Source organism: Scyliorhinus canicula, chromosome 16, assembly GCF_902713615.1.
Source record: "Scyliorhinus canicula chromosome 16, sScyCan1.1, whole genome shotgun sequence".
Classification (NCBI taxonomy): domain Eukaryota; kingdom Metazoa; phylum Chordata; class Chondrichthyes; order Carcharhiniformes; family Scyliorhinidae; genus Scyliorhinus; species Scyliorhinus canicula.
The window spans coordinates 71,608,687-71,635,490 of NC_052161.1; the positions used below are offsets into that span (position 1 = coordinate 71,608,687).

The 26,804-nt window shown below is 44.9% G+C and overlaps 1 protein-coding gene across 1 annotated transcript in view; it reads left to right on the forward strand.

The window, feature by feature from the left end:
• Positions 1 to 26,804, forward strand: part of cabcoco1 (ciliary associated calcium binding coiled-coil 1) — a 147,834-nt gene that overhangs the window by 117,622 nt on the left and 3,408 nt on the right. The window lies entirely within an intron of this gene.

Consider the following 26,804-nt stretch of genomic DNA (forward strand, 5'->3'; position numbering starts at 1 on the left):
CAGGATAAAATGAGATGGCGGCAAAGAAAGAAGTGCACTTAGGACAAGGAATGTAGGGAATATAAAAGTGAAACACAGAGCAAATGGAGAAATAAATAAAATGAATAAATTGTTAAACGAGGAAGATTTGAAACGAGGAAGATTTGAGTCCTGTATGCACAAGTGGACAAAGTACTGTGAATAAATTAGTGAGCTAGATGAACAAAATAAAGGAGGTGTATTGTAACAGCTTCAGCAAAGATGTAGGGCTGGCATCTCCATTATTGAGACTATGGTCGGGATTCTCCGACCCGGCGGGGGGTCGGAGAATCGGCAGGGGGGCGGCGGTGTGAATCCCCGTCCCCGCCGGCTGCCGAATTCTCCGGCACCGGGGATTTGGCAGGGGCGGGAATCGCGCCGCACCGGTTGGCAGCCGCTGGCAGCGGGCTCCCCGGCGATGGGCCAAGTGGCTGCCGGTTTTCAGCCAGTCCCACCGGCGTAAATTAGAGTAGGTACTTACCGGCAGGACCTGGCTACGCGGGCGGCCTCGGGGGGGGGGGGGGGGGGGGAGGGAGATCTGGCCCTGGGCGGTGCCCCCACAGTGGCCTGGCCTGTGATCGGGGCCCACCGATCCGCAAGCGGGCCTGTGCCGTGGGGCACTCAATTCCTCACAGTTGGCTGCTGTGGTCCTCCACGATGGCTGACGTGGAGAATATTCCCCCCTGCGCATATGCTGGGATGACGCCAGCACACGCTGGCGCTCCCGCACATGTGCCAGCTTGCGCCAGCCAGCGGAGGCCCTTCGACACCGGTTGGCGTGGCGCCAAACCCCTTCCCCGCCGGCTGGCGCGGCGCAAAGCACTCTGGGGCCAGCCTAGCCCCTGAAGGTGCGGAGGATTCCGCACCTTCCGGGCGGCCCAACGCCGGAGTGGTTCACGCCAGGTAGGGGAGAATCCTGCCCTATGTCCCCACTCTTAGAAAGGTGGAGTTTTACTTCAGAAATTCCTGTAAAAAAGTGAAACAAATTCCCAGCCCTGCAGGGGACTAGCCGGGCCCCAGAGTGATTACGGCGTCAAACTGGATTCTCCGCTCTGGTGCCAGCTGCAATTTTGGCATTTGGGTGCGGAGAGCCCAGCCCGTAGTTGAGGCTCATCAGAACTGATAACTAAAGAATTCTAGTGAGAATATCTTCAGAAGAGGCAAGAGAAGGAGAAAAAAAAAAAGAAAAAAAAATGAAAACCGCTTATTGTCACGAGTAGGCTTCAATGAAGCTACTGTGAAAAGCCCCTAGTCGCCACATTCCGGCTCCTGTCCAGGGAGGCTGGTACGGGAATCGAACCGTGCTGCTGGCCTGCCTTGGTCTGCTTTAAAAGCCAGCGATTTAGCCTGGTGAGCTAAACCAGGAAGCCGGAGTGGCAATTATAATTAAAGATTTCATTCCAAATCTCACTATGGCAAGTTGTAAAATTGAATTAAATAAATCTTATGCTTTGTGGGTTAGCGCGAAACAGAGATCCTGAAAGCAGTTGCAATGTAAGTTGTTATGTTCATTAAAGTCTTTCCAGGAAGGGTGCATGCTACTCCTGCCCAGCCTGGCTTAGATGTGACTATGGTCCCACCATAGTGGGCCTAGCTGGGGTGGTCTTTCAAAAAACCAGTACAGACTCAATGGACTGAATTCTTTTGCATTGTACGGACTCTGTGATTCTATGAAAAGACTGGTCAGTAAGGGATAAAAAAAAAAGATTTTTATAAACAAAGGGAAAGGGAATAACTTCAGGAAAGTGTAGGGCTGATAGGAGATGAGAAAGGAAATCTTACAAAGGGCGACGTGATGGAGGTACTGACAGTGGCGGACTGGGTCTAAAAATATTGGTTGCCAGGAGACAAAAGGGGCCCACTCACAACTACAATGCTATCATTTAATTTTCATAACGAATAAATAAAATTTTCAAAAAATACATATGGAAAAAAGGGTACAATTAAAATTTTTGTGGAAAAAATGTGTATTTCTTAGTAATTACAGTGTACATGTAATGTAAAATTACTGGCAGTAGATACCAAATGTAAATACAGAATGTTATAATTGAATTTTTAATTTTTTTTTTTAATTTTAAGTAATTGGTTGATATTTTTAAATAGTTTACTGCACAATTTACACATTAACAGATAGTTCAAAAGCACAATAGAGCATTGCATGCAGTCCACTATATTAAGAGCAATCGTTTGTGTTCACGAGATAATTTTGCGAATCTGCCAATAATTACTTCTGCATCCAATTCATCTAACAATTCCTTTTCAATGGATAGCAACATGTATGATTCCAAATTCTCCTCAGACAGCGAATTTCTTAACCTTGTCTTCATGATCTTTAGCTTTGAAAATGTCCTCTCACATTGGACTTAAGTAACTGATCGTGTGCAGATGACTTTATAAAGTTCATAAAGGTTATCATATGCCTTGTCATGAAGTCTGTTGGATGCCAGAATTTTTAGTACACACGATGGGCAAGTGCTGCAAATTTTACAATTGTTGCAACTGGAATCCATATTCTCACCATCATTAAGCAATAGCTTTAATACATCAACGTTTGAAGCAAAAGAAAACAATTCCAATATTACTTGATCTTTGCTGATTTGTGGAAACAGCTTAATAATACCTTCCAATGCTTCATCTTCAAGGCCCTTCTCTGCAATAGTTTTAAACTTTGCTGGGTCCAAGCAGGACAAATCTTTATACAACTGTTTGTGTTGTACAAAGCGTGATTCTAGTGACTGGACAATGTGATCCATTATTAGGTTAAACACATTTACTCGAAAATCAGCTAGAGAATCTGAGGAATTTCTTTCATCATCAATAAGCTCATCTGCCATTCTTTTCTTCTTCCTCTGCCTCTTAACTGGCAATGCTGTTTCCAACGCATCGATTTCCAATGTTTGATTTTCATCTATATTCATCTGTGAAATCCTGTCATTACATTTATTTACAAATTCCAAAGCCTTGCTGTGAACGTTATCAAATGTTCTTGTCTGTTCCTTCAACTTTGTTGTAGCTGAATCTACCAAACTCCATGCAGTAAACATATCTAAACCACTTGTCTGTAGATAACTTGATAACGGGGTTGTAGTTTCAAAAATATACAAGTAAGTAAATGCTGTCAATATGGTTTCAAACTTTAAAAGACTTTGAAGTAAAACATTTGCTTCATGTTTTGTTTTTGCATCAAACTTTTCTGAATCTTGTATCATTGATAAGCATGTCAATAGATTTACGAAAGTACTGTCAGCGGCATCATCAAAACGTCCAAATACAGTTGTTGCTGCATTGGATTTTCCTGACCATCTGGTCTCACCAATTAGCTTTAATCGTTTCATTTTTTCTTGTCCCAGATGTTTTCCAACAACTTCTATCCATACAGCCATTCTCCTGTATGATGCTTTCACAAAAGTTGCTATATTCTGGAGCAAATTGAAAAAAGAAACTGCAGGCACACAACATTTTGTTGTTTCAGTTATCACCAAATTCAAGACATGGGCATAGCATCATATATGAACATGTTGATCAGCCACATCAGTAATTTTACTTTGTAAACCATCATACTGGCCATGGTAGCTTGCAGCGCCATCTGGGCTATCAGATAAACATTTTTGGGGGTCAATTTTAAGATGCTGTGATGTTTCAATCAATAGATCAAAAAGTCCCTGTCCTGTGCCATCATTACTTGGTACAACTGAAAGTAGTCGCTCACAGATAATACCTTTAAGCACATACCGAATAATAATGCTAAACTGATCGATGGATGAATTATCTTGTGTTGAATCACCGTGAATAGAATAATATTTTGCTTGAGAAACTTCATGACTAATTCTTTCTTGTATCATATTCTTCATAATTTTGATTAACATGTTTATAGTTGTATTACTCAGGTATGTAACAAGTCCACCACGGCCTTTACTTTGAGCCTTTCCTTGTTGCTCTAATCGTTTGATTCTTTATTTAGACTTGTTTTGCACTGCAGAAACATGAGCTGCCATAATGGGGTCATATTTTGCCATCAACTGCACTGTAGCTAAAAAATTGCCATGATTCAGAACCTCATTATCTAGAGTGTAGGCCGATTCATTTCTGTGACCTCGAAAAGGAAATGCTTGCTTGCCTAACATCTTTATGATGTCTATAATCCTCATGACAATGCTTCTCTGCTTCAATACTTCTTCTTTCCTTTTAATTAGTGATGCTGCAAAAAATTTATCTAAGGTGCCATCATTAACCACACTGATATATTGCTGAGCATTTCTGACATGTGTTGTCGATTCATGTAAAGTCAAGCTCTGGCTAATACGCCTGTAGTCACTAAAGCCACGTACAAAGGGTGATGGATTACAAGTGTTGGGAAATTCAAAGGCTAAGCAGTATGAACAATATGAGCATCTATTTTCTTTGTTATATGTTAGCCATTTTCTTGGGACTGAGTTATTCATAATTTTCCTCTCATACAAACGAGCATCAAATGGCAGATCATCAAGTGGCTGAAGTGGATGTTCAGCAAAAAACTGTTTTAGCTTTGCTCGTGATGGATATTGGAAGATTCCAGTAATTGATCTTTCATTTTCTTGTAGGTTCATTTACAGGATGTGCTTCAGAAACCAAGTCATTTATGCTTGAAGGAATATCTGATTCCCTGTCACTAGTTGAAGCTATGTGTTCAGATGTTGCAACAACAGGCAGTACAGATACCGGAACAGGGAAGCCAGAAGAAATATTGGGCCTGGGTTGATTAGTAATGGATGCACTTGTATTTGTCTCTACATTCAAAGTAGCTCTTCTCTGTTCTTGTAACTCGCATGTCATTGCATCATCACCATGAGCATTGTTTCTTGCTTCTTGATTATTTGTTGCAGAACTGGATATTGATGTGGATTGTGCTTGTGGTATTATAAACTCTGTAATAGGCCTGCATCGCTTGGCTGATTCCTTCCTTTCTGCTTCTTTTTGTTCTTTGCGTTTTAGTGACCCATATTTATGCTTTTTCTTTTCCATGCTGGTAGGGGTAATATTCCTGAAATAAAAACTTAATTAAAAATAGCCCACATTGGGAAAAATGAATATTGATGATTGCAAGAATAACTTGAAGGAACGCCAGATAAACTCCTACTTCATAAAAAATATAAAATAACTTACTTACACTTCAATAGGCTATGTTCATTAGTCAATACTACTGTGGCCTCTGCAGCTTCAGAAGAGGAGACAATCCACTGTCCAGTGTTCACACCAGCAAGCAACTGAGACAACTGTTGAAACTTAGAAGTTTGGTCTGACTATAGTAAGACATTAAGAATGGTCCCATGACCAAAGTTAACATGTCCAGTTTGATACCAGTGTAGTGTTACAAGTCGCAATCCTTTGAGTTTACCGATCATGGCTTATCACTTCAATATCTTTGACCTCATGATTCACGGTCAAAGGTACCGCTTCTCCTTTTCGGTGACCTCACGACCCTATGTACTGCTTGATATCCTTTCAGGTTGCCGACCATCTCAAATCACGAACTGTAACTTTATCTTTAAATTAACACACTCTTGCTGAAAACGTGGATTTCCAACTATGTCCGACCCGGGTGAACCAGCCCCCCCCCCCCCCCCACTCCTTTTCACATCTGTTTAACACTGCTTTGTTCCTTCATACACTGAGTGATTATTTGTTTGTTTCTTTATTGCATTTTTATTTGGTATTGCTCTTTTTAAAAACAATTATATTTAATTAAGTTAGAATACAAATCTCAGGAAAGAAGTTGGAAATTTATTTATCTAATTAATTATAATTTTTAAGGGCCCTTCAGAGATTCACGGGCCCCTTCTTGGCTCTCCGGGCCCCGGACCGATGTACCGGCTGAACCAAGACTACTGCTTGATATCCTTTGAAGTTGCCGACCATCTCAAATCACGAATTGTAACTTTATCTTTAAATTCACACACTCTTGCTGAAAACATGGAATTTCCTTAATTATGCCCGACCCCGGCCCCCCTATTCCACATCCTTCCACTACCTCCCCTGCTTCGTTCCTTTTCATGCACTGCTTATTTGTGTCCTGTTCTCTTTTTTTTTCTTCTTCCTTTTTATTACTAAAACAGTTGTCTGTGTTTGTTTCTTTATTGCATTTTTATTTGAAATAGGGGGCCCACTTCATCAGGGGCCCACTTGCCATCGGGCAAGCTGACACCCTGGCCAGTCCGCCACTGGGTACTGAATTAGTATTTTTCACAATCTTGTACGAGTACCAGGGCATAGGGGAAGCAAAAGAATCCAATAGCTGTAGAAACAATTAGAATAATTGTAAGAAAGGAAGTAAATGCTGAAAAACATATTATGAACCTCAAAAATAGGAAGGGCACCAGTCTCTTGGAATGCATCCAGTAATGTTCAAGGAATGTCCAGGCAGGAAATAGCGAGGCTCTGATCCGACCACAATTTTTAAAACATCCTTGGATATGGAAGTTGTGTCAGATGCCGGATAAATTTAATGCTGACTGAGAAAGACCTAAAACAGAATTTCATGCTGCTCAAGAAGGCACCTGGAAGCACGTGACATCACGCAAGAAGATAACGGCATACATCCTGACATAAGTGCTCTCTCTTGCAGGATATTTCAGCCAGTGGGTGCAAGCAAATCGGATACTCGCCGACGATTAAGAAGAAACTCATTTAAAGGATTAAAACTTCAGTTGATTTTACATTGCGTGTGAGATTTTTAGGTTGGTGCTTGGGCAATATGAGCAGGCAGCCAAACTGTATTTGGTTTTGTCACCCAAGGTGGGATAAAGGAGGTCAGGGGCAAAGGCAGGTGGAGTTTGGTGTGGGCTTAGACCAGAGTCCTGTGAATGTATCCACTGCTTTCTTCTGAGGTTTGTGCATATAGTTTGGGCTTTGCAGAACATTTCTGTCTTGTAATATCTCTCTGAGATTTCCAACCCTTGGGCATCCTCAGCATACGGGTCAGCTCCATTTGCATCTCTGCATCTATTCATCAGCGAGCACCTCTGAGGAGGAAGTCAGAAGCCAAAGAGAGAGAAGGGGCAGCACAGTAGTACAAGTGATTAGCACTGTGGCTTCACAGCGCCAGGGTCCCAGGTTCGATTCCCTGCTGGGTCACTGTCTGTGTGGAGTCTGCACGTTCTCCCCGTGTCTGCATGGGCTTCTTCCGGGTGCTCCGGTTTCCTCCCATAGTCCAAAGACGTGCAGGTTAGGTGGGTTGGCCATGATAAATTGCCCTTAGTGACCAAAATAAAGTTCACTGTATGTTCTATGTTCTATAAGGCCAGGTGGTCTCAGGCATCATCTCGGAGGATAGGCACAGGAAGGTGTTCAGGGCAGCAGGGAGGGCATGGAGAACAGCCCCACAGAAGATGCCAGTATCCAGCTGGCTGGGTGTACAGGCTGTGTTCTAACCACCTAGACATGACACAGGTCCGGTGTCACAGGAAGTTCCAACGTTTAAGAGAAGCCATCATTTCCATTTTTCAGATGACTGGGCCGGAGATAGCCTCCAACTGTGTGGGTGGGAACCTAATGCCTGTGGCTCTCAAGGTCACTGTTGCCCTTAACCTTTATGCCCCCACTTCAGGATGGACCTAGCCAGACAGGCTGAGAGGGCCTGAGGCTTTGCAGAAATTGCAGGGTTCCCCCATACCCAAGGTGCCATTGATTATACCCATGTGATCATCAAAGGGTTTCCCTCCATGTCACAGGACCCGCATTCTACAGGTTTGTGTGAGGTACCCTGGTAGACACACGATGCCGACATACTGAGATACTCAAGTGCCAAGACTTTGCGCAGCTCTAGCTCGCCTCAACCAATAGCTTTTGGGTGTCAAGGGGCTATCCCTTGAAAAGGTGGCTGACGATGCCACTCAGACACCGGAGGACATTGGCTGAGGAAAGATGCAATCGCTGCCATACCTCCTCAAGGACAGTGGTAGAGAGGACAATATGTCTGCTAATAATGAGGTTCCAACTGAACTGTTCCAGGATGACCTGCGATATCACCCAGCGGAATTGTTGCTTATCGTCGTCTGTTGTGCTCTTCATTATCTTGCTCTCTCTAGGAGGGAACCACTGGACCGGGAGGACACAGACAGGTGCATCGACTCAGAGAAGGAATCCAGTGTTGACTCAGATGCAGAGGCTGGGCAGGCAAATGGTGAGGACGAAGAGGCTGAAATGAGGAACCTTCAGGGAGGCAGGGATGCCTTGATTCAGCGTTCCTTCAGCTAGGCGGCCAAGGGTTGCCTTCCGTCTGAGACCAAGGGCACCGCCTCCTTCCCAAACCACTTACATAAAACTCTGCTTTGAGCCCAATGTTGTATCACTGCCTTAGTAATAAAGATTGCTGCCCTAAACATCTTTCATCAGCACTGCTGAGATCGAAACCCATCCAATACAAAGGACACTCGAGGCTTGTGAGCAAAATAGTAATTTCTCTTTTATGACATTTAAGTGAAACAAACCAAAAACATCCAATCTGAACTGATTTATACACATGCGATATTTATTTTAAAAAACATAAGCCACTTGTGCAAACGCATTGCTGTGCTCACTGTCTTAAGCTTACGTGTGGGGCTGCTTTATCTCTGTCTCCCAGCTCTTGCTGACAGTGACCTTGGAGGCAGATTGTTACTGTGCTGTCTTACTGGCCCAGATGATCTTGGTGGTCGGCAGGGTCTGAAGCAGGCTCAGCCTGAGAGGTTGTGCTCAGCAACGTGGCTGGGAACCACTCATCGCGGACTGTGAGGATGACGCGGTAACTGGGTGAGAGGCGGAGGAGCTGCTGCCCTCGTCTGGGGTGTTATGAGAGGACCCCCACAGAGATGACAGGCAGCTCATCCGCAAACATGAGATAGGCCTGGACCTCCCTGTTCACCTTTGATGGATGATCATTCCATGTCCCACACTAGCAGTGACTTCCTACAGCCATTGCCTTTGTGAGGGCATACAGGTCCAAACACAACCCCAGGAACTCCTGATTCTGTTCCTGGAGCAACCTCTCCATGAAAGTCATCGCTCCCTCAATAGATGTGATTGTGCACTCGTAGATGAGAGTCAACACAGCATTCATGCTCCGGATGGGTACCTTCACGGTAGAGACCATGGCCCACAGACATTCTGGGATCTCTGCCAGATCTCTCTGCTCACCCTGCTGGACATCCAGCATTTGCTGCCTGACTGACGATTCTAGAGGTTCATCATCTGCTTCAGACTCAGCATGGTCCTGGTCTCCAGCAGCCCTCTGACTACTGGCGCCCTGGGAACTCCTTGCTTCCACCATCTGTTCATGCGAGCATGATGTGCCCTCACCACTGTGCACTATCAACTGAGCAGCCACATTATTGCCCACCGATGTGCCAGTATCTGCCCTGGTGCTTTTTTTTTAATGGGATGTGTGCGTCGTTGGTGACGCCAGCATTTATTGCCCATCCCTTAGCCCATCCGCTTGGTGCGGAGAGAATGTGTGCTGTGGGTGCATTTGAAATCCGTGCCTTCTCTGGTGTTAAGCGGGGCCGTTGGCTTCCTGGCTGACCTGGAAGATGGCACTTCTGAGGGAGGAAGACGTTCGGTCAGTCTTATTAGTCACATCACACAGTCACTCTCCACGATATGTAGCAGGTATGAGTGATATCAATGGCATCACAGTGGCTGAGTGATTGGTGAATCACTGGACACTTTCTCAGAAGTCCTTATGAGGGATGAGGCAATCCTACATCCTTTTCACTCTCCACCTGTCCCACTTCTGCACACCTCCCTCTGCCCCCTGCACTGTTTTCAGCGGCTCTTGCAGTTGCCTTTAAACATCCCACAGGGCTGCCCTTGAATCCAGCATCCAATATGCTCCCACCCCTGCCGGCCTCATCGACCCTCTCCAGCATTTAAGTGGCCAGCCTGCCTAATATTGCGTTTTTTCATTGATCTGTGGCGGAGTCGGGAAAAGTGGCCATTGCACATACAATCCTTGCCATTGAGCAGGATTTTCTACTCCCGTTATCGCCTGGCAGGTTCAGCGATGGGAGCTGAAAATATTTCAAGATGGTCAAAATCGTGTTTTACGTTGAGCTGAAAGCTTGTCACGATTATCCCTCCCCCCATCAGTGGCAGGCCACATGTCCTGCTGTTCAATGTCAGGAACATCATTATAATACACTTGAGGGCAACACAATGGCGTAGTGATTAGCACTGCCTCATGGCACCGAGGACCCAGGTTCGATCCTGGCCCCAACTCACTGTCCATGTGGAGTTTGCACATTCTCCCCATGTCTGCGTGGGTCTCCCCCCCCCCCCCCCCCCCCCCCACAACCCAAAGATATGCAGAGTAGATGGATTGGCCACGCTATATTGCCCCTGAATTGGAAAAAAAAATAATTGATCACTTTAAATTTTAAAAAATAATACATTTGCATTCCCCCCTGCCCCCCCATCAAATAATTCATCCATGAAGACAAGATATCCAGAATGTTTCAAAGCATGACTGGTTTTGAAAGGCGTGCACCAGGCGGGCATCACTTTGAGAGGAGCTCAGAGTTGAGTACAACACTTGCAGAGCAGCTCCAGGTATTAAGGGGGCTGACTCAAGGGTACCAGCTCTGACTGGGGGTCAAACCAGGCTTTGATTCTGGGGCACCGGCCCTGACTGGGAATCGAACCAGGCTTTCATTCTGGGGCACCAGCTCTGAATTGGGGTCAACCAGGCTTTGATTGTGGGCACTGGCTCTGAACGGGTGTCAACCAGGCTTTGATTCTGCGGTACTGGCTCTGAATGGGGGACAACCAGGCTTTGAGTCGGCTGTACCAGCTATGATGAGGAATCAACCAGCCTTTGACTTGGGGGTGACGGGACTTGGATTTGGAGGTGACAAGGCAACTAAGGTAAAACTGGAGGGAGAGTGAAGTATTACTGGAAGTGTACCAGGAGCCTAGTCAGAGGGTACCTGGGGAAGAGTCCAGGCTACCAGGGGTAAGACTCCAGAATACTGGAGAAAAGACACCAGGGACCCAGTTGGAGAGTACCGGGAGGAAGACTCCAGGCCACTGTTTGGGGAAGACTCCAAGGTACCAGGGGCCTAGTCGGAAGGTACCTGGGGAAGATTCCAGGCTACTGGGGTGGAGACATTTCAGGGTACTCGGGACCTAGTTCATAGAGATCCCAATGCCATATTCCTGCTTTGTCCCCATTATACTTGTTGCCATTAACATCTAAAAATATATACATCTCTTTCTCGAATATATTCAGTGACTTGGCCTTCATAGCTTCTGTGGTATAAAATTCCACAGGTTCAGTACTCTTTGAAGAGATTTTTCCCCATCTCAGTCCTAAATGCTCCTTCCCATATCCTGAAATTGTGTCCGCTGGTTCTAGACTCCAAAACCAGGAAAAACATCTTCCCTGCATCTAATCTGTCCAACCCTATTAGAATTTTATATTTTTCAATCAGATCTCCTCTTATCCTTCCAAACTCTTAGTGAATACACGCCCAGTCGAACCAATCTCTCCTCATAAGACAGTGTAGCCGACACCTCAGTATCAGCCAGAACTGCACAAGATACTCCAGGTGTGGTCTCCGCAATTCCCTGTATAACTGCAGTAAGGTATCTCTACTTCTGCACTCAAATCCTCTGGCAATGAAGGTCAACATGCCAGTTGCCTTCCTAATTACTTGCTGCCCCTGCCTTTCATGAGTCAGTGAGCTTTGAGGGGCAGCTTCAGGCGATAAATGAACATAGAGTGGTCCTTGAGAGACAAAAGCTAACCGTCAACTAATTCTTTGATACTGCGTTGAGGAGAACGTACAAAACATGGAGCCTAGTGATCTCAGTGTCAACGGACATGCCTGGCTTGCCAAAGGCATGAGCAGAACTGTGAAGAGGAAGGGATGGCAGAGGGTAAACTCCAGAGAGCCATCACTTGGAGGTGCCTTACGAGACCCAGGTTTTACAGATAGTGCCTAACATACCTGCAGATGTCTGAGAACCAGTGTCATTGTGGACTACACATGTCCATGAAACCTATTGGTCACAACTGCTACCTTCTGCAGCATTTGACGCCACGGAGGTTAGGAGGGCATCCACTGCCAGTGTTGCTGAAAGTTGCAGCAGTGCTCAATTTCTGCGGCAGTGGCTCATTCCAGGGCTCCACATGTGACCTTTGGGGGATGTTGCAAGCTCCCACACACAAGTGTATCCAGGAAGTGAGATGCAATCTTCTTTCGGGCACACAATTCATCTATTTGAACTGGAATCAGGCAAGCCAGAATGCAAGACCAATTTGCCTAATGCAAATTTGACCAATGCAAGACAAATTTGTGGCTTTCTACAGGTGCACGGTGCCATTGGTTGCACTCATATGGCACTCAGATCTACGGGGCATCAAGTAGTGAACTATGAAAACCGCAAAGGCTTCCATTCACTGCGTGTTCAGCTGATCTGCGACCAGACCAAACGCATCCTCCAGGTGCATGTTCGCTTCCCAGGGAGTGTGCATGCTTCCTTCATTCTGAACCGCTCTCGTATCCTTGACATCTTTCAGGATCCGCAGAAACTGTAGGGTTAGCTCCTCGGGGACTAAGGCTACCCACTGAGGAGGTGGCTTATGACAGCTGTGAACCACAGAGTGCAGCTGAGACAAGGTACAATGAGGCTTAAGCTGCAACTCACACTTTGGTGGAGCAGATCATTGGGATGCTGAAGATGAGGGGCATAGTTAAGTTACAAGGGGAAAGAATTAATGGGAAACTGAGGAGCAACCTTTTTACACAGAGGATGGTACATATGTGGAATGAGCTGCTGGAGGAAGTGGTTGAGGCAGGGACATTGACAACATTTAAAAGATATTTGGACAGATACATGGATAGCAAAGGTTTAGAGGGATATGGGCCAAATGCAGGCAAATGGGGTTAGCATGGATGGGCTTTTTGGTTGGCATGGACCAGTTTGAGCCTGACTCCATTCCATAGCTTCTATGATTCTATATGGGTCTGGTGTCTGGATTAGTCTGACTGAGCCATGCAATTCAATTGAAGATGGTGTCATGCAAAGTGATGGCTTACTGCGCCTGCACACCTGGCACTGCAACGGGTCAGAAACCTGCACATCTTTGGACTGTGGGAGGAAACCAGAGCACCCGGAGGAAACCCACGCAGTCACGGGTGAGAACGTGCAGACTCCACACAGACAGTGACCCAAGCTGGGAATCGAACGTGGAACCCTGGAGCTGTGAAGCAACTGTGCTAACCACTAAGCTACCGTGCGGCCCACCACTTTCATACGATTAAAAGCAATTAAATTCCAAGTTGTCTTTGACACAAAAAAATTAAATGTTTGTGAGAAGATGGTGACATTGGAGTAATTAATGTCACTGGACTAGTAATCCAGAGGCCCTGCTAATGCTCTGGAGACATTGGTTCGAACCGCACAATGGCAACTGGTGGAATTTAAACTCAATTAAACAACCTATCTGGCTGCATCACAACCTGGTATGGCAACTGCTCGGTCCAAGACCATATGAAACTACAGAGAGTCGTGAACACAGCCCAGTCCATCATACAAATCCGCCTCCCATCCATTGACTCTGTCTACACCTCCCGCTGCCTTGAGAAAGTGGCAGCATAATCAAAATCCCCCCCACCCAGCTTATTCACTCTTCCAATTTCTTCCATCGGGCAGGAGATACAAAAGTCTGAGAACACGCACTAACAGATTCAAAAACAGCTTCTTCGCTGTTACCAGATTCCTAAATGACCCTTTTATAGACTGAACTGATCTCTTCGCACATCTTCACTACTGAGTAGTACTACATTCCTGTATGCTTCACCCGATGCCTGTGACTATGTATTTACATTGTGTATTTTATATTTGCCCTATGTATTTTCTTTTCATGTATGGAATGATCTGTCTGAACTGTACGCAGGACAATACTTTTCACTGTATCTCAGTACATGTGACAATAAACAAATCCAATCCAATCCAATTAATAAAAATCTGGAACATAAAGTTAGTTAATAACAGTGACCATGAAACGTAGTAACAGTGACATGAAACTATCATCAATTGTTGTAAAAACCCATCTGGTTCACTAAGGAAATCTGCTGTCCTTACCTAGTCTGGCCTACATGTGACTCCAGATCCATAGCAATGTGGTTGACTCATAGCTGTCCTCTGGGGCTGGTTTAACACAGTGTAATGCAGGACAAGGCCAGCAGCACGGGTTTAATTCACGTACCAGCCTCACTGAACAGGCGCTGGAATGTGGCGTCTAGGGGCTTTTCACAGTAACTTCATTGAAGCCTAGTTGTGACAATAAGCTATTATTATTATTATTATTATTATTAAATGTCCAAGCAAGACACTCAGTTCATTGACAATTAGGGTTGGGCAACAAATGCCGGCCTAGCCAGTGATGCCCACATCCCCTGAAAGAATAATAAAGAAATGAAAACCTGCCTCAGTTCTGATTCTTTTGCAGCACATTTTCTCTTTTTCCCTTGTATACTAATTTCAAACTGCTGATAAATGATCCCTTTTCCCGAAATCAAATGGCACCGAATACTAAGTGGCTACATGACTTGAAATGTTTCCAAACCGCATCCACTCTGCCTCTTAGTGTCGGCCTCCAGAAAGGCTGAAGGAGCACAGCTAGTTTAAATGCGATTAATGAGTTGACTTACAACATCCAAGGACAACCCATTTTCTACCAGTGTATGCCTTGGCTACTGCAATTAGCTTTTTCTACATTACTGAATCTGGCATTAGTAGGTAGCCAACATTTCAGAATTGTATTTTTTTTAATGTTCTTTCTGAGTCACAGCTGCAGAAAACAGTCAGTTGGATAACTGCTGTCCTCCTTGGAAAGCTTACAGCCTCAGTCACTCTGGATTACTACCCAGAGAAGCAGAACATAACACCATTTTCAATATGTGTATTTCTGAACAGCTCTTTGGACCAATGCCTAGAATTTAGTAAATTCATCCAAAGATGACTAGTTACTATAGCTCAACCATAGCTTTTCCTTTAATTAAACTGTACATCAACCCTTTCCTAATATTGAGGCGCCTACGCCGCCAAAGTCTCTCTTTTAAAATTATTTTCCTTTTTAAATATCTCAATGGCCTCGTCCTTCTATATTCCCAGAACTTCTGCCAGATTTACAAACTCTCCAGCCTTCCCTATATCTCTCCATTCCTCTCTTCCCTCTCTTGTTTATTTCCTCTCTATTTGCCACACGATGAATGTCCAGTTACCAAAGACCCATGCTCTGGAATTTCCTCTCTGTTATCTGTTAGGTATGTTATGTAAATGCACATTATTGTTGTGAAGATCTGTTAGATAAAATATTACTGTGGCAAACAAGCCTTCACTATCTTAGGGTTCCTATTTTGAGGTAAATCAAATGACGAAGTAAACTAAACCAAATAAACTGAGGGGCAAGTTAAAGGGACAACACCATAAACGGGTTCTGCCTTAAACAAATCGCAAATGAGACTTGAAATCTTACGGTTCCACTCAGGACACATACATACTAATTATTACCAAATTTAAAGACTTGCTTTCAATGAACTTTGGCATTATTGCGCAATATGGTCTCTGAAAAGGAACAAAAAAGAAACCTTATTGGTTTTACTTGAACATTTGGCAGAAGATAACATATTTTGAATATATGCTGTACAGCCAAAATAAATTAAATTGGGTTTTATTGGAAGCTGCACAAGCTAAAAATTAAATAAGCTGTCAATTGTTACTCTTCTCATCATAACTAAATGCAGTAGTATTATCTGTCAAAATATTTCCTAATCTTTTTAACCCATCCAACCTCCAACTTCATTTTTCGAAATGGTTTCATTTTTCATTCATTTTGAAGTAGAGAAAGTTTCTACTTGTTAAATAAGGTGAAATTCACCAAGTCTTCTACTCTTAGTCGAGTTGTAGGCCTGACTCCTATTTTTACTCCCATCGAGAATGATTTCCTGTTTCAAGCAAGAACTAGTGGATTTTTTGTGCATCAATGATGTTACCACATGACTTGCATCCGGCAGATGCAAGAATGCAAAATTTCATATGACCACTACAATTTAATATTCAGGAGTGAAGAGATTACCAGGGCTGTTTAGCTCACAGGGCTAATCGCTGGCAGACCAAAGCAAGCCAGCAGCACGGTTCGATTCCCGTAACAGTCTCCCCGAACAGGCGTTGGAATGTGGTGACTAGGGGCTTTTCACAGTAACTTCATTTGAAGCCTACTCGTGACAATAAGCGATTTTCATTTTCATTTTTTCATCTACCTAGCAGATCTAGTGAAGTCTTGCGACACTAAATCTCAGTAGAAATTTGAGTTAAACTTCTCAGATGCAAACAAGAATCTTTTATTGCCTCTACTTGATTGCAATTGAGAGAAACTTAAATCTATTCTCAATAAAGTCCGGCTAGCAAAGGACTTAAAGAGAAGTAACTTATGAACAATTTAACTTTCAAAATCGTACAGAAATGGTTTCTTGCTTACGGCAAAACAGCTTGCTTTTACTTCAAGATTTAGAGTGGAAAAGTGAAAATATGAAAATAAAGTTAACGAGTAGTTAGATCAAAGTATAGAATGATCCTGGTTAAAGATGGTCGTGCGGACCATCATGTTTAAAGGGAATTTTATCAGTCTGAAGCCGTCTGTCTGCACCTCTATGTCGTCCTAATTGGTTTGGGTGAGAATCAGATACATTTGATTCGATGGTTAACTGTCAATCCTTAATGTGCAACATAAGTTCTGAATGTTTCATGTTTGAATATTTGTTTATGCTATGGAATGCAATTTTGTGCTATTATCAAGTCTGGTTTCTACTGGTTTTCTGCTGACTTTGCTTTCTCCACATTCAGGACAATGGTGCCTTCATATTGCTATGGTGCTTACTTAACCTTGATCTCGATTACTGGTACAGCTTATTTTTTAATGTCAGGCTGAATTTGAAAATATGTTAATCAGAACAATAGCTTGTTCATTTTCTCAATATAAATGATTTTATCTCCAATTAGTTTATGCATGTATTAGGCTTTTGTGCTTCTGTTGAAGTTACGTGTTTTATGAATGCTGAAATCCTTATTTTAAAATGGGTATTAAAACTGGGCCTTAATATTTACATTAAAATAGCTTTTTCACCTATCAGATCTATCAGAAAATAGTTGATTACTATCAGTCTGCCCTTTGATAAATTGAAAGATTAAGTGAGATATATCACAATAAGATAAAACGAAAGAGTAAATGCGATAGGACAGGTAAAAGCACAAAGAAGAACTCATTCATATTGTCATTGCAGTTTTCAACAATAGAGTGGGAAGTTTTTCAAGCATTACTGCAAAAATTATTATAATTCTTAAAGAATCATTATTATAAAGCAGCAATTAATAAATTAATTGAATTTGATTCTACTGATTCAGTATTAATCTATGAGAAATATGTTAGTAATTCAGTCAAATAATTGATTGATTAGTAACATTTCAACAATAATATTGCAGTTCTATATCATCTAATGGTGGTGCAGTAGGGTTAGTGTGAATCATTCTGACTGTTGGGCCCTTGCGTTTAGTGAATAGTTGTTTAATGCATTTGATCACCAGGAATGTATGAATCCTGCTACACAGAAATTAAAAGATTATCCTACTGTGGACATTTCTGTGGGTCCCAACCACCCGCAGAGTTTCTCCCAGATAGTGGTATATGGGGGTGAGCCAAGTTTCTTGACTGCCTTTTGAATGTGTGCTGCCAGATCTTTAACTTCTTTTGAATTATCTGGAATAAAAGTGCAACAGTCCGCACCAATCAGGGCGTAGGTGCCACGTTTCTCGGCTAGCACATAGTCTTTTTTTTTTTTTTAAATAATTTTTATTGAAAGAGTTTTTCCATACAGACATTTACCCCTACTAATTTTTAAATTATTTACAACACAATCCCTCTAGGCAAATGTCCCTCCCTCGCCCGCCCTCTCGCGCGCACCAGTCCTTCCCCCCCCCCCCCCCCCCCCCCGGCAACCTTAACAACCAAGGCAGCCTACAGTTTCAGACATGAGCAGCGAGCCGGCTTGCCCGCGTTACCGTCGTGCGTGTCCCCCCACGACCCTTGCTGCCCCCCCCTCCCCTCCCCTCCCCCCCCCTCCCCTCCCCTCCCCCCCCCTCCCTCCCCCCCCCCCCCTCCCTCCCCTCCCCTCCCCCCCCCTCCCTCCCCCCCCCCCCCCTCCCTCCCCTCCCCTCCCCCCCCCCCCCCCCCGGGTTGCTGCTGCCACGACCCCGAACGTCTATCTCTGATCTAAAAAGTCAAGGAAAGGTTGCCACCGCCTGGCGAATCCCTGTACCGACCCTCTCAGGGCAAATTTGATCCTTTCTAGCTGAATATAGCTAGCCATATCGTTAATCCAAGTTTCAACGCTTGGAGGCCTCGCGTCCTTCCATTGAATTAATATCCTTCGTCGAGCCACTAGGGACGCAAAGGCCAGTATTCCGGCCTCCCTAGCCTCCTGTACCCCCGGTTCTACCCCGACCCCAAAGATCGCAAGCCCCCATCCTGGTTTGACCCTGGACCCCACCACCTTCGACACCGTCCTTGCCACCCCCTTCCAGAACCCTTCCAGCACCGGACATGCCCAGAACATGTGCACATGGTTCGCTGGGCTTCCCAGACATCTGACACACCTGTCCTCACCCCCAAAGAACCGGCTCATCCTTGTCCCCGTCATGTGAGCTCTATGCAGCACCTTAAATTGAATGAGGCTCAGTCTCGCACACGAGGAGGAAGAGTTGACCTTCTCCAGTGCATCCGCCCACGTCTCGTCTTCTATCTGCTCTCCCAGCTCCCCTTCCCACTTGGCTTTCAGCTCCTCCCCCGATGCTGCTTCCGCCTCCTGCATTATCTTGTAGATGTCTGATATCTTCCCCCCTCCGACCCAGACCCCCGAGAGCACCCTATCACTCGCCCCCTTACTGGGGAGCAGGGGAAACCCCTCCACCTGCCGCCTAGCAAATGCCTTCACTTGTAAATATCTGAACATGTTTCCCGGGGGGAGCTCAAACTTCTCCTCCAGCCCTCCCAGGCTCGCAAACCTCCCCTCTATAAACAGGTCCTTCAGCTGCCGTATGCCCACCCTGTACCAGCTCTGAAATCCCCCGTCGATGTTCCCCGGGATGAATCTATGGTTCCCTCTTATTGGCGCCGCCAACAGACCTCCCATTTCACCCCTATGTCGCCTCCACTGCCCCCATATCTTGAGGGTGGCCGCCACCACCGGGCTCGTGGTGTACCTCGTGGGGGGGAGCGGCCATGGTGCCGTTACTAGGGCCCCCAGGCTTGTGTTGCCACAGGACGCCCTCTCCATTCGTTTCCAAGCTGCCCCCTCCCCTTCCATCATCCACTTGCGCACCATTGACACATTTGCCGCCCAGTAGTACCCCGAGAGATTGGGCAGTGCCAGCCCTCCACTGTCCCTACTCCGCTCCAAAAAGACCCTCCTCACCCTTGGGGTGCCATGCGCCCACACGTAGCTCATGATGCTACTCGTCACCTTTTTGAAGAAGGCCCTAGGGAGGAAGATGGGCAAGCACTGAAATAAAAACAAGAACCTTGGGAGGACCGTCATTTTGATTGACTGCACCCTCCCCGCCAGCGACAACGGTACCATGTCCCACCTCTTAAACTCCTCCTCCATCTGTTCCACCAGCCTGGAAAAGTTCAACTTGTGGAGGGTCCCCCAGTTCCTTGCCACCTGCACCCCTAAGTACCTAAAGCTCTTTCCTGCTCGCTTGAAGGGGAGTCTCCCAATACCCTCTCCCTGGTCCCCCGGGTGTATCACAAAAACCTCGCTTTTGCCCAAATTTAATTTGTACCCCGAAAAGTCCCCAAACTCTGCTAATAGTTCCATTATCTCCGGCATTCCCCCTTCTGGGTCTGCCACGTACAGCAGTAGATCATCCGCATACAGCGATACTCGATGTTCCTCCCCTCCCCTAGTCAGTCCTCTCCACCCCCCTGAACCCCTCAGTGCCATCGCCAACGGTTCAATCGCCAGTGCGAAAAGTAGGGGGGATAGGGGACATCCCTGCCTGGTCCCTCGGTGGAGCCCGAAATACTCCGACCTCCTCCCGTTTGTCACTACACTCGCCGTCGGGGCCGAGTAGAGCAACTTCACCCACTTAATAAACCCTTCCCCAAACCCAAACCGTTTCAACGTCTCCCACAGGTACTCCCACTCCACCCTATCGAATGCCTTCTCCGCGTCCAGCGCTACCACTATCTCAGCCTCCCCCTCCACTGCCGGCATCATAATTACATTCAGCAATCTCCGCACGTTCGTGTTGAGCTGCCGCCCCTTCACGAACCCCGTCTGGTCCTCATGGATTACCCCTGGCACACAATCCTCTATTCTAGCTGCCAGGATCTTTGCCAGCAACTTGGCATCCACGTTCAAAAGCGAGATAGGCCTGTAGGACCCGCACTGCACGGGGTCTTTATCCCGCTTCAATATCAGGGAGATCAGAGCCTGCGACATTGTCGGGGGCAGAACCCCCCCCTCTCGCGCCTCATTAAAGGCTCGTACCAGTACCGGTCCCACCAAGTCCACATTTTTCTTATAGAATTCCACCGGGAACCCATCTGGCCCCGGCGCCTTCCCCGCTTGCATCTGACCTATTCCCTTGACTAGCTCCTCTAGCCCTATTGGCGCCCCCAGCCCTTCTACCAGCCCCTCCTGGACCCTTGGGAACCTCAATTTGTTTAGGAAGTCCTCCATTCCCCCTCTCCTTGTCGGCGGCTCAGACCGATACAACTCCTTGTAAAAATCCCTGAAGACCCCGTTCACTTCTTGCCCCTTCTGCACTACCTTCCCGCCCCTCTCCTTCACTCCCCCAATCTCCCTAGCCGCATCTCGTTTGCGAAGCTGGTGTGCCAGCATCCTGCTCGCCTTTTCCCCATACTCATAGACCGCGCCCTGTGCCCTTCTCCACTGCGTCTCTGCCTTCCTGGTGGTCAGCAGGTCGAACTTGACCTGCAGGCTGCGCCGTTCTTCCAGCAGCCCCTCCTCTGGTGCCTCCGCGTATCTCCTATCCACTTCCAATAGCTCCCCCACCAGCCTCTCCCTCTCCTGCCTCTCCTTTCTTTCTCTATGCGCCCTTATGGAGATCAGCTCTCCCCTGATCACTGCCTTCAGGGCCTCCCAGACCATCCCCACCTGCACCTCACCCGTGTCATTCAAGTCCAGATAGCTCTCAATGCTCTTCCGGACCCTTTTACACACCTCGTCGTCCGCTAACAGCCCCACATCCAGCCGCCACAGCGGGCGCTGGTCCCGCGCCTCCCCCATTTCCACATCCACCCAATGCGGTGCATGATCAGAGATCGCAATGGCCGAGTACTCAGCTTCCCGTACCCTCGGGATCAGCCCCCTGCTCAACACGAAGAAATCGATTCTGGAGTACACTCTATGGACGTGGGAGAAAAAGGAATACTCCCTCGCCCTCGGCCTACCAAACCTCCATGGGTCTACTCCTCCCATCTGCTCCATGTACCCCCTCAGCACTTCTGCCGCTGCCGGCCTCCTATTGGTCCTTGCGCTCGATCTGTCTAGCCCGGGGTCCAGCACTGTATTAAAGTCCCCCCCCATGATCAAGCCCCCTGCCTCCAGTCCCGGAATGAGGCCCAATAGGCGCCTCATAAAACCCGCGTCATCCCAGTTCGGGGCATATACGTTGACCATCACCACTTTCTCCCCCTGCAGCTTACCCTTCACCATCACATACCTACCCTCCTTATCCGCCACCACCTCCTCCGCCACGAACGACACCCTCTTTCCCACCAGAATCGCCACCCCCCGGTTCTTTGCGTCCAATCCCGCTAGCACATAGTCAAGTGCCATTCGATTTTGTAATGCCACGGTTCGAATTGCTTGCATTTCGTCAGAAATCTTATCCAACGGCAGTGGCGGTGTAATCTGCTATGTTTCGTATGATGGTTGTTATTTTATTCAATTCCTTACTTCCCAATAGAAAGGAATAACTTTAGCATAAATTGCGTCTTGTAAGGTTATGGCACATTTATTTCTTCAAGTGGTTGGTTCTGAAACATAAGGGAGATGAGGAAGATAACGGATGGCAGGTACTATGTATCCTAAATAACAAGATCCTGACCAATGTTTTGGAAACCAGGAATACTCTTTGTCATTACAAATAAAATAAGTTCCATTATAAGCAGAGTACAAGTAAATATCTTCTAAGTACCAATGGTGCGAGAATGTTTTATTATTTGTGATGTTGTGTCTGCCTATTATTGTTGAGGACCGTTCAGTTCTTTGTAATAAATTTTGCGTACATTTATAAGCTGTGTTAACATTCAAATAATTAGTACAAACACTATTGCCCATTTTCATCCCTTTAGAGTGATTACTAGTGAGGCATATTGATCCTTTTTGATTAATATTAGTTGGGAGGCTAATATATTGAGGATTTTTGTTACGGTTATATTTAAGTTGGTGCCATCCTGAAAAGATGTTTAGTGGATAGCTTGCAGATTTCCATGAGTTAATAATTTTTTTTAGATAAATCTGTACCTTCCTTTTTCACATGAATATACTCCAGAACGGACTACTACAGAGCGAGGGACATTCTGATAGATGTACCATTCTGTCGTTTCTGAAGCATTAAAGGGGATAGTTAAGAAGGGAATACCTTCTCCTGAGTTAGTAGGGGTTGCAATGCATACCCAACAATTGGAAATGTTGACATTTTTAGCATATATCTTAGATGTGTAAAGGAATGTGTTCTCATTCAGTTCTGGTACAACATTTACAAAGCCAACCAAATAACTGAAAATGAATATTACGGCAAACATTTTTACAGATCTTAATACTCATACGCGCGCTTCACATGTGATGCGTGGATCCAACTTTTCTTTCCTTAGTATTGCTTAAAACATTGATATATTGATTAAAAATTGATATGATTATATAATTCAGTAATAAACAATTATTAATAATAATTTCATGTATACAAACAAAATGATTATACAGTAAAATAACTGAAGTTCAGTATATGATTTGGTAACAATTGGTTAAATGATTATCAAAATTGATTATGTAATTCAGTAATAAATTATTAATAATAATTCACTAATAAATGAATAATAATGCAGTAAATAATAGTTCAACAGAAACTTTCCATTTTAATGTTATTGGCTCGTGGTGCACATGAATTAATATGAACCATGTGGATTGGTGAGGCACTATGGGTAGGCATGCATTAGCCAAAGTATCTGATCAGCAACATTAGTATGTAAATGATAAGTCCAAATATGCAAAATAGGAAAAGGTCCCTAAATGATGTTAATTCCGGGCAGCACGGTTGCGCAGTGGGTTAGCCCTGCAGCCTCACGGCGCTGAGGTCCCAGGTTTGATCCCGGCTCTGGGTCACTGTCCATGTGGAGTTTGCACATTCTCCCCGTGTTTGCGTGGGTTTCACCCCCACAACCCAAAAACGTGCAAGCTAGGTGGATTGGCCACTCTAAATTGCCCCTTAATTGGAAAAAAGATTGGGTACACTAAATGTATTTTTTAAAAAGGAAGAAAAAAAAAATGATGTTAATTCCTGTGCCACCCAACCAATTGGAAAGCCAACCCCAAAGAGTGTAATCAAAGGGTTGGTCAAGTTTTTTTTCAACTTTGTATTGGATGTGAATTGCCAAGTCTTTGACATCTTCTGGATTATACACAAAAGCCTATTTAAAGGGTTAATTTTCCTGCAGAAACAAAAAGTGGTGTATAGCTTGGAATTATGCCATTTGCATCTTTCTCAAACTTTTTTTTATATATGTCACTCACATGGACTGGGAGTAAAAGTTGGATTGCTGCCAAATTCCCGTTATCAATTGTTTTAGAACGGTGTGTTCTCTCCATGGATTTGCTTTTAATCAGTTACTTTTCTTAAAAACAGCTTCCACATTGTTTGAAGTTTTAATTTCCAAGGCAATTTTAAACATTTATTTTAAAATATCAAACACAATAACTTATTGAATATATGACTGAACCAATCTTGCGCTGAATGAACTTGGTAGATGAATTTGTCGGCTCTGTAAACTTTCAAAATAATGACAGTTTTCTCAAGTTAACAGTTCTTGGCAACTTTTTGGCGAAACGTGACTTAGGGCATATCCCTGTAGCCAGGAGGCGGGCCTTCATCATAGGAGTCCAGTTTGTAATAATGAAATCTGAAATTCGCAAAATGGCCATCTTCAACACGAGAAAGGAATTTTATATCTTTTCTGGAATTCTTGTCCGCCATGTGCAAACTCCACACGGACAGTGACCCAAGGCTGGGATCGAACCTGGGGCCTCGGCACCTTGAGACAGCAGTGCTAACAATTGCATCACTGTGCTGCGTACTCGTAACTATTACAAACAACTGAAACAACATGTTGTTTGATTCGATCAGCCAATTATTGGGATGTATAACCTCAAAACCTGGCATTGCATTTGCACTGAAATTCATGCACAAGGTTGTTCCATAGTGTGGTAGACAGAACATCGCCTAATACTTAGCAGCAGCATCCTGTTAGTGGAAAATACTACAGTATAGTAACAATATGAAATAGTTTGCTTAACCTGTTCAAATCTTTGAGATACTTTGCCTTTCCGGGGTAATTTGAGGTAGACTGGGCACTTGTCAGGTCCTGAAGTGGTAGCCTTTTCCCCTTTTGCGTGATACACAGCTACTAATAATTTTATTGGGATAGCCTTTGTTCCATAGGATATCTTTGATATGCTGCACATTGAACTGCTCCATCTCAAAAGTGAAATGGAGCGTGGGATGGAGTATCATCAGGTGTATAACAAAATCCTTGCAATCCTTACCAACTTAAGATAATCAGTCTAGCTTGTAACATGGCTTGTTTCCACTTGCTAGAAGCAACATAAGTTCTCTGCAAACAAAAATAATATATTCAAGCCTTGTGCCTTTTGTGAATCATACGGGAGCTTGAGGAGCCTATGATTTTCCATTGTTTCTCCATGGTAACACTTTGGCCAATCAGAGTTGACTGCCATCTCCAGTCCCATTTTCTCATGTTGTAGAAATTGTTGTGATTGTTTAAAATTTAACATTCTTGATTTGGTCTGATGAATGCAAGACGGAAAGCTTCAACAACATGTCTCTTTTTTCAGCACTTGCATTTATATTATACCTTTAGCAAAGAGGAAGTGAAAGGGAGGAAAATGATGGACAATAAAAACAGAAATACTCAGCAAATCTGGCAGCAGGTGTGGAGAGACAAACAGTTAATGTTTCGAGTCAAATATGACTCTTAAGAACTGAAGAAAGGTAGGATGGTATTGATGGGTTATATGCCGTAGAGAGAGAGAGAACAAAAGAAGAGAACTGGGACAGGGCAGAAAGCAGGAGAGATTAAACAATGACTCATGGAACAAAAAGCAGCGGGATTGGTAATGGTTTTAGTAAAAGAGACAAAACGAGAGGGATCCCGCTCCCTCCAACCTACCACAGCGTGTTTTCTGGCAGCAAGAGGTGGCTCGCCATTGCCCACTGGCAGGATCTACCAGCTCCACTGATGTCCATAGGGGGGGGGGGGGGGGGGGGGGGGCGGGCAGGGTGCTTGCATCGCCTTCGGCGAGACCAAAAGATCCCGCTGGCAGGAAGGGCTGGAAAATCCCACCCAAAGAATTTGTCCAGAGTGAGTGTAAATGACAGAGCCACAAACTACTCTGTCCGAAAGCAAAAACATGAAAAGATTCAAACAGGCAGGTGGCAAAAAAACAGAATGAAAATAGGTGACAAGAATTCAAGGTCAGAAACTATTGAACTCAATGTTGAATCCAGAAGGCTAAAAAATGCCTAACTGGAAGATGAGGTGCAGTTCCTCAAGCTTCAGTTGAGTTCTACTGGAACATTGTAGCAGGCCAAGGACAGAAACGTGAGCTTCAGAACAAAGTGGTGCATTATAATGACATGCAACTGGAACGTCAGGGTCATGCTGCAGAGGTGTTTCGCAGTGAGGCAATGCAGAGATTTAACCATAACCTAGAAGTTGAAATATGTAATTGTCCTGCACATTTCATTTGTATTTTCCATAGAAGGAGTTCAGTACTGTATGGTTTGTTCCTAATTAGTCGTTCTACTTGGATAATACCTCTTTAAATTGGCATCATGTTCACATTAACATAAAAATAGAATATTGGACTGAGTTGGTCTTCAATGGCAGACTCAGTCATTTGATATTCCTCCAGAATACCTTTGCTGATTGGACAGGCAGTCAGGCTCTTTAATGGGTTTTGTTAAAGCAGGCTGGTGAGTGGAGGTGACAATTCTTCCACGTATCCCCATAAACCTGGTGAGTGTGGCAGTGCCAGGTGCACTGCTTGGTTAATCTCCAGCAAAGAATCCAGCACAAGTTTGTCGAGTCAAACAGAAAGTAACTTTATTCATAACAATATGTACACAACAGCAGTGGCTCACCACTGCTTCCTTCACACGCTGGTACCACACTGGCCTATTTATACAGCTGTAGCTGCTAATCATTCCCCCCCCCCCCCCCCCCCCTCCCCCATTGTGGGAGCTCATACTCCCTAAAATACAATGTCACGGGATAACCAGTAGACCCCAGCGAAAAGGATTCAGGCAGGTTTTAACAGGCAGTTTTCAAGGGGCATCAGAAAAGAGCAAAGTGAGACCATAGAGCCAGAGAGATTTAGGGAGTTTTGGGCCAAGGCAGCTGGAGGCACAGCTATCATTATTAGAGAGTTGAAAATCGGGGTTAC